This window comes from Psammomys obesus, unplaced genomic scaffold, assembly GCF_907164565.1.
Source record: "Psammomys obesus unplaced genomic scaffold, mPsaObe1.curated_primary_1811, whole genome shotgun sequence".
Classification (NCBI taxonomy): Eukaryota; Metazoa; Chordata; class Mammalia; order Rodentia; family Muridae; genus Psammomys; species Psammomys obesus.
The window spans coordinates 2,660,681-2,670,184 of record NW_026590677.1 but is presented as its reverse complement, the minus strand read 5'-3'; positions in this window follow the sequence as shown (position 1 = coordinate 2,670,184).

The following is a 9,504-nucleotide window of genomic DNA, read 5'->3' as shown; positions in this document are numbered from 1 at the left end:
GACACATGAAAAGTCAGTGTTTGCGGATTTAAATAAATGGAATTCTTGCTAAATGTGTGTTAAAAGGGGAAGAAAAAACTTGCTTTCAAAAACTATGCTTGTTTTGTGCTTTGACCCCATCATTGCCTGTGCCTATAGCTCCTCTGACTTGAATAAAGAAAGAATGGTTTAAAAAATAAAATTGGATTAAAGAAACCAACAGCCTTCTTTTTCTGTCAAAAAGAAATGTCAAATCATGGCAATTATCATTCAGCTTAAGGCAGGCCGGGCTCAGGGGAAGGAAGAGTGCGGAAGAAGGCTTGGAAGATGATATTTACAAGCCCACGAAGAATGTAGTTAGCATCACTGAGTTGTAGGCACTGTCCTGGGATAAATAAAAGCATTCAATATCACGTCAGTTTCAGGGACCTACAGTCTAGAAGAGAAGAAATAGAGTAAGACAGACACACACACACACACATACATACACACTTATACATGATATATGCAAGTGCATGCCCCCATGTGTGCACACACACACAATCATTCACAGTAGCCTATAACAAATCTCCAATGAGACCTGTTGGTTAAAACAATGGATACTTGGGAGTAGCAATTACTCTAGAATGAAAAGCTGGGCTTGACTCTAAAGGTCCTTGTATGTGAAATGTGTGCTGTGAGCAATTAGAAATTAATGATGTTAGTATGTGAGTGGGGGTACCATAGGCAAAAGAGAATTTCAGGAAGATTAATCTGGTAACAATTTGAGAAATTTAACTTAACAACCATTTACTGAGTATTATGTATAGCACCAGAGTCCAAGGTATAGCGTTCTACAAGGATGAAAGACCCCTGCCTCACCCTAAGTTAAACATAGCTAACGCCATTTTGTGAGACACCACTGTTTTGTAAAACTCTGAAGGCCAGATGAGAAACTGGAAAATTACTAAAAAATCCTAGCTGTGTCACCCACTTGGGATATCTGTGGTCAGGCTGCCCCAGTCATACTAAAAACAGTTTGTGTTAATCACCCTCATAGATATCTGTGAGACTGTTTCAGTTAAGATAAAGAAAAACAAAATAACAGGTGGCGGGCCACGTCAAGGGGTCATCATAACCCCCTTGACCACCCAGTTCCTGAAATCTTGGTGCCCCTGCCAAACTTTGACGCAAATCGTGGTCTCATGAAAATGTACCAATCAGCCCCCTGTAACCATGCTTCTCGCTTCTGTACCAGTGCTTCTGCTCTAAAACCCTATAAAAACCCCAGCTTCCCATCTAGGGGGCGCGAAAGTCTCTCGAATGACTTTTCGCCCCGGGTACCCGTGTATCAAAATAAAAGCCTCTTGTTGTTTGCATCCGAACGCCTGGGCTCGTTGATCCTTGGGCAGGGGTCTCTCAGACAAAAGATACCCTCCGGGGATCTTTCAAGGATACAGAAAAACAGACTGCATAGATACCCTCTCTAAACTGAAATCACCAGCAGGGAGACAGACATAAATAAATTGAACTGCAGCATGTAAGAGAAAGTTCTGAGTGTTCCACATGAGGTGATCTGTGGAGAGCCGCTTGGGCATGCCCGGGCAAAACGCCATTACAAGGTGGCGCCGACATCCGGCTCTGACCCTGGAAGACAAGTAATATTACGCATGCGCAAGGGCAAAAGCACGCCAAGTCTTGGCCCAGCCCAGGGCGTCTTGTGAGGTAATGAGTAAGCAGCCAATCATAGACCACACGCCTCCTTAGGGTGTGTATAAGCAGTGCCATTCCTGGGCTCCGGGTCTTCCTCCTCTCATCGCTTGACTGCAATAAAGCTTGCTGCAGAAGGATCCTGTTGTCCGTGTGCGTTTTTGCTGGCGAGACGACCACGCGGGTTGCAACAGTGATCTCCAAGGTAGACTATAAGATACATTTAATGAATAAGAACAAGGAAAAAAAGTATATGTTTTACATGTGTAGCTACACATTTTATGTAAAATTTATCTACAAAGTTACACAAAAATCCCAGTAACATAAATTGCCTCTAAGGAAGTATGGTTGTGATGGGGAGAAATAGGAGTGTTGTATATGTTGCTTTTGGTACCTTCTTTGAGTTTGAATCTGAAAAATATATTATTTTCTCCAAGCATTTATAAATACTAGGTGCATGGGGTACAGCTCAATTGGCCTCAAGCTTGAGGGCATTGATTCATTCCCTAGTGCCAATATATACACAATGGATATTTTAGCCATGAAATGAGAATGATGACTTATCACTGAACATGTATGCTTTTTAGAGCATGTGCACATAAACCTGTGTCTTTAAGTGGCAATATCACCATGATCTGAGTGCAAGTTATATCAAGCAATAGACAGAGCTTACCTGAAGCTCTTGAGGAGGGACTTGATATCTGCCATCCATCACTGTCTGTCAGCTACATGTAGTTATTGAAAAAGAAAAATACTGTGTGTGGATTGAAAGTTGCATAATTCATTTCTGTGCATTATATTTAACCGTTTAGCATGTATAACAAAATTACCGTTGACCAATTTTATACTCTCTTTTTATTCTATATCTATAAAAATCCCTATTTTATACTTGAAACAAAGGCTGTGAAATACACCACTTCGTTACATGGACTTTATTTCCTTGATATTAACTCTATACAATTACTAACTTTTAACCTGGTTGGGTTCTACTCAGTCTTTAGGTATTCATTCCATTAAATATCACTTCTTCTTTTCAAAGTTTGAGACTCAACTTGGTGACAGAGTACTTGCTTAATATGCTTAAATCCAGTGTTTAATCCCCAGTGCCACAGAAACAAACAAACATAGAAGCCCCTCATGAGCACCCAGTCTAGCTAATGCCTCTTCCCACCACATTTATACAAATACTTATTATTTTTTTCTCCCAGTGTCTGTATCTTCTCCCTAGGCACTTAATATGATTTTAATAACACATTAATTTGTTTAACATTGACACGTTGTGCTTGACTATAAACTCATGAATACCTGGAACACATCTCTATTCTGGCATAGAATAGACTTGTGGATACTTGTGGAGTGATGCTGACGAGATGAGTACCTAATCTATTGTTAATGTGTTGTAGTATGAGTCTGAAATGTATTGTGAGAACCTTCTCTAGCTGATATGCTGCTTTAGGGGCTTTGGGGTCTTGCTAGTGGAATTAGGTCAAGGAAGGTTCTTGAAAGTTGATAATCTAATCTGTGGTTCCAGTACCATGGTCTGCTATCTGGTTTGACACTAAAAATAAGCTTCTCTCACATACTACCACTGCATGAACCCGGCTCTACCTTGTCCATTCTAGATTGCAACATCTGAAATTGTGAGGCCACATGAACTCTTTCTGCTTTAGGTTGTTTCTGTGTGGTATATACTATCACAGAGTCATGAAAAATAACACAGTTTGTAAGTCATACATCCAAAACAAAAGAAAGTATGTAGTACGGGTAAAAAAATTCTAAAGTGCCTCCTGGGTACAGCAATGATCTATGCTTTCCTTTCAGACACTCTCAAGGAAACTTTGAAAGCAGTGGCAGTTCTCAAAATCCTGAAGAACAGATCAATTTCCCAAAGTACTTCTGTGGCCTGGCAGGTGTCCTTCCTGATTTCACAGAAACCTGCAAGTTGGGTTACTATGGCTCCTCTGAAAGAAGAGAAGCTGTTTCCATGGAATGCTTCATGACAGAGCTATGTGCAGTTATGTTTCTGAGTAACTGATGAAAAATACTTGAGCATGGGAAGGAAAAGGATGTTCTAGGGTACATGGTGGTCCAAAACAAGAAAATCAGGTCAACTTCTCATCATTTTTACATACCAGTTACCTCACTGAAGATGCCTCTGGACTATGTTATACCAAGGTTGCAATAAAGAATTACAAGGTTTTATGAAAAATGGCCAGCTTCTCCAGAACAGGACCACACACACAAGTCTACATGCTCAGGTAAAGGGAGGAAAGTGGCAAGAGAACAGAGAAATTTTATGATTTCAAATAATAAAATTTATTGTAGGGAAAAGCCTACAAAATATCACAACATAAATTAACATATATAGTAAGCCTTAATGGAAAGTGTCAGAGAATGGTATCAATTACCATTGTGGTAATTTCCCTACAAGAAATGGTCATTAATACCCTAATGTTTCCTAATGACCCTAATAACATTAATGTTCTTGCCTTTTGTGACTCTGGAAGCCATATCCAGGTTAGGTTTCACCAGCAGTACAGAATAGAGAAAGCTTATAGTACACTTTTAAGAAGTAAAATAAATGTAATAAAAATCAGGCAGCATAATTGTCATGACTTATACCCAATGACATTTGATAATAAAAAAGGTTGGTACACTGCAAATAAGTTTCACATTTACAGCTCTGCCTTGGTATTTATACTTATTAAATTGTTTAGGGAGGCGGTTCCTGGATGCTGGAGGCCCATATAGAAGACATATTAGCATAATTGGAATTCAGCCAAATCCCTCAGTGTACATTGCAGATACTTGTTCAAAGCTTGACCTTGGAGGAAACAGCTTCCTACTAGTCTTCAGTCAGTTAGCAGCTGCGGAAATCCTCTTCTAAAATCAACTTGCAGCCATACAGTTTTGGGAGGTTGTCCTCAACACTGACCTTACACAGGTCCTCAGTTCCCAAGACAGCTCTCACCTGGCTGAGAAAATTAGCTGTAATTTTCCATTACCTGGACCAAACATTGCTTTTCATTTGTTTAATCCTGAGAGTTGACACTATACATTCATTCACTGAGAAACTGTTTTTTGTAAAGGCCCAGAGATGAATGAGATGTCATGCCACGAAGAAACTTACACTTCAGTAAAGGACACAGAAAGCCAAGTATAGTAGGAGGCAGAATGAAATAAAAGTCATAATAGAGGTATGAACAAATTGCTTAAGGAACATTAGATAACACCATTTATTTTAATGGTGAAAGGAAAATTAAGAAAGGCTTCAAAAGGCAGCATTGGCCCTTGAAGGATTAATAGGAGAAAAAGGGTGAGGTTAGGCAGTGAGGTAATACTAGTTTGAGCAAACTGCATGTGTGCATCTTGGCACGAGGGCACATCATGCACATCTGAAGATGGTAACATATTCCTGTATATTGCTGGCATCTTCCCACAGTAAATCTGATGCAGCATTGCTGTAAGGATGAAGTACAAGAAGCTTGAAATTTGCATGTGAGTATGCTCTTGGGACCTTTGAAGGTCAAATTACTTTTGTTAACTAATAGAAAAAAAAAAAGGAAGGGATTTGAAAAGGGCCAAGAATAATGCAATTGAGGTGGTATCTCTGTCATTGTGAAGGATGGGTTAGAGGTAGGAGAATGAAACATAGAGAACAATCTCCATGCCTGGAAGACACCAGGGTGAAAGAGGGAAAATCAGGAAATTCACTAGAAGTTTCTCATCCTAAAAATTGGAAATAGAATACTGCAAATGATGCCTGGCTGGGAAATGATTTCCTGGGGGATTTATTTGGAGATGTATAAAGTTTAGTGTGTGATCTCTGCTTTTCAGTAGGAAGGTGTTATTGGGGGTACTGGAAAGTGTTCACGAAGTCATCTGCTTGAAAGTCAAGAACATGACTAAGAAGATACTGGAAGCAAAGAGAACAAAAATGAAGAAAATTAAGGTTTAATGCCTATTATTCATGGACTATGAGAAGACAATCACCAATAAAGGAGACAGAAGACTTTTAAGAGTATTCAGAGGAGACCAGGCTAGGTATACTTGGTGAGAGATTGGAGAAAATAAGCAGAATGAACTTTCAGAAGCATTCATAAATTTTAGCAGAAAGGTGTTCCTGGTATCCTGAGTAGCCTCAAAGGAGATTGAATCCTTCAAATAGGTTGCTATTTAATAGGACACTGTGAACTTGAGGATGTTTGAAGACTGAGAAGAAATGAAATGATGGAATAATGAATGTGGAAAGTGAGTCCTTTCAAAAGTACAAAGTGCCACACAATATAAGGTCACAGCAAGTCAGCTTTTTATCATAGATGCTGCAGAGTCAAGAAGTCACTGACATCTGTAAGACACTTTCATTTTCATCACTATACTGAATTCTAATAGTAGCACTTAGTATATGACCTCTTTCATTTCCTCTTTCTTTGCTCCCTAAGGACCACCAATTGTTCACCCAGATAACATACTTCATTACTTGATTTTTGTCAAACACTTCAGGCTACTATGCTACTCCATGCAATGAATTCCCAAAGACTATTGAATGAGAATTTATCATATTTAAGAATTTTAAATTTAAATTTCATTGTGGTATTCAGGATTTAGTAAGAAAATTAAGGAAAATAACATGAAATATTGGAGGAAAAGATAGGTAGAAAAGATTGAAAATCTAATTCCCATTACCAAATAAAGTAATTTTAGCTAAAATAAAGCTATTCAATGTTATGTGACTAGAGAAACAAGCTCCTGAGTCAAAAGGTACTTAGCATAAAAACACATTGGAAGTCTGAGATTCCTAGGAAAATATTGAAAGAGGAGGCCTTGCTGTTTCTTTAGTATTATTACTTCATTTTTTATTCTTTTTATTTTTTAAACAGGGTCTCAGACTGATCTTGAACTTGGGGTGATCCTCCTGCCTCACTAACCAAAGTGCTGAGATTACAGGCGTGAGCCATTCTGGCTGCCTGCTGCTCCTGAAGAGAGTAGTAATTGCTTAAGAAGTTCTTAAATGTACAGTTTGAAATATTAAGCAGACACTTAAGAATCTCTAACTCTGAACTAATTAAAGTCTTTCTCATAAATTATACTTCATCTAAATGTCTTTCTTTCCTGTTGGTGTGAGACCAAAAGTGAAGCGGGATATCTTAATGTCATCCCAGCCTTTATTGGTTTCTTATTTCTTTGAAGAGCCTTTCCATGATTTGGCTTTCGGTATTATTAAAAAGTAGAAAAAGAAAAGATATGGCCAGGAAACAGGGAAGAAGAAAAGAAAGGAAAGGAATCTGAAGTAAAAGTTAATGCTTTTTATTATTGTAAACACCAGATTACTGTATAAATGGAATAGAAACCCCGTTCTCTTGTCTGCTCTTTCCATGAGCTCATAATACACATTAATCAGGTTTGCATGAGAACTCAACACAGAGATAAAACATTTGCTGGTTAGTTTTTTGTTGTTGTTGTTTCTTTGTTTCTTTGTTTTGTTTGTCAATTTGATATAACCTATACTCACCTGGGAAGAGGGTAATTTAATTTCGAGAATACCTCCATCACTTGCATAGAGGTAAATCTGTGGGAGCATTTTCTTGATTAATGATTGATGTGAGAAGGTAAATAATCCTTTGTGCTATAAGAAAGAAAGCTGAGGGAGCCATGAACAGCAAACCAATAAGCAGCACTTCTCCATGGTCTCTCCCTCAGTGTCTATCTCCTGGTTCCTGCCACATTTGAGTTTTTGCCTTGGTTTCTCTCAGTGATGGACTGTAACGTAGACTTGCAAGTCAAACTATTTTCTCCAAAAGTTGTTTTTAGTCATTGTCTGTTACTGTTCTATTGCTGTGGTGAAGCAATATGACCAAGGCAACTTTTTTTTGAGACAGGGTTTCCCTGTGTAGCCTTGGCTGTCCTAGACTCAGTTTGAAGACCAGGTTGGTCTTGAACTCACAAAGATCTCCCTGTTTCTGCCTCTCTGAGTTCTGGAATCACAGGTGTGGACCACTACACCAGACTTGACAAAGGCAACTTTTAAAGAAGCATTTAATTTGGGACTTTCTTATATTTTCATAGGATTAGTCCATGACCACCACTGTGGGGAGCTTGGTGGTGGGTAGAGATGAATACATGGTATTAAAGCAACAGCTGAGATCAGCTTAATCCTGATACACAGGCAGCAGGCAGAGAGAGTGAGACTAGGGCTGGTGTGGACTCTTGAAACTTCTAAGCCCATCATTAGTGACACTCCTTCTCCAACAAGGCCGCACTTCCCAATCTTTCCCAAACAATTCCACTAACTGAGGGCTAAGCATTCAAACATGAGCTTATGGGGGCTATTCTCAATAAAATGACCTTGGTCATGGTATTCATCACAGTAATACACAGCAAACTACGACAATAGGATTGTACCATGTTTTGGAACTGCAGCTGTGCACATTCAAAATACTACTGAAAATATCTTTTCTGTTGAATGTATTGCATCAGCTGTCAATCAGGTCTGAAACCTTTGGCTCCTCCTCTTCATCTTGACTTCAACAATGATAACCAATTTGTTTGCTAGAACTGGAAACAACACATGTTTTCACTTCTCACTAGTATTACTGCAGTAGCTTTCCAAAGGTTTGCTTTCTATGGTTCCTTTTATTCTCTCTCTTTCTCTCCACTTTGACTGCACTTGTGATTGACTAAGGTCTCATGTGTGCTAAGCAAGCACTCTACCTTTGAGCTACAACCCCAATCCTGCCTCATTCTTTGTTGTTCTCTCTCTCTCTCTCTCTCTCTCTCTCTCACACACACACACACACACAATTTTTTCTTTCACATCTATTCTTTTAAAAAATTTAAAAATGATTGTGTGTGTGTGTGTGTGTGTGTGTGTGTGTGTGTGTGCAGGCATCTTTGAGACCAGATGATATCAGATCTGTAGGAGTTGGAGGTATATTCATGAGCTTTCCAATGTATGTGTTAGGAAACAAACTAGGGTTCTCTGAAAGAGCAGTTTGTACTATCAAAATCTGTATTATCTCTCTTGCTCACTCCATAAAATTTCTTTGTATATAAGGTTTTAGCATTTCCTCCCAACTTAGATAATTAAACCATGTAGCCACTGTTGGTTTTCATGAGTGTGGTAGATACTGTTCTACAGCTGTGATAAAACACCATGAACAAGGCAACTTATAGAAAAGAATATTTGGGGCTTTAGGTTCCAGAAGGTTAGAGTCTATGATGGCAGAGTATAGGTATCATGTGGCTAGCAGCAGAAGCAGCAGGTGAGAGGTCACAACTTGTACCACAAATAGGAAGCAGAGCATGTATTATGGACAGAAGGAGCCTTTTGAAACCTCAAGCTCATCTTCAGTGATAAATTCTTCCAACAAGGCCATACCTCCTTATCCTTTCCAAACAGTTCCACCAACTGGGGACCAAGTATTGAAATGCCAAGACTATTGGAGGATATTTCATTCAAACCACAACAATGGGTCTTAAATTCTAGTTATATTGAATTGTTTTATATTATCTGTACATATACAAAAAGGTTCAGATTGGCGCTTTTAGTTATGCCTTACCCCCTCCTTCTCACAAAGAATTGTTATGCCCAGATCTTAGGGTCCCCAAAGACCACCAGGAACTGGACCACATTTGCAAGAGCAAAGAGCTTTATTTGGGCTTAAGTTTGGTCTATCTACCATCACCAACACAGTAGATCAGAGAGGAGAGCCCTGGGCAGCTGCATGGCAGAGTTTTTATTTGGGATTTGACCAAGAACTAAGAATTCCCAGCTTAGCAGTTACATCGTTGAATGACATTCAGCAAGGGCAAGCTTATTACAAAGTGATTGGCTAA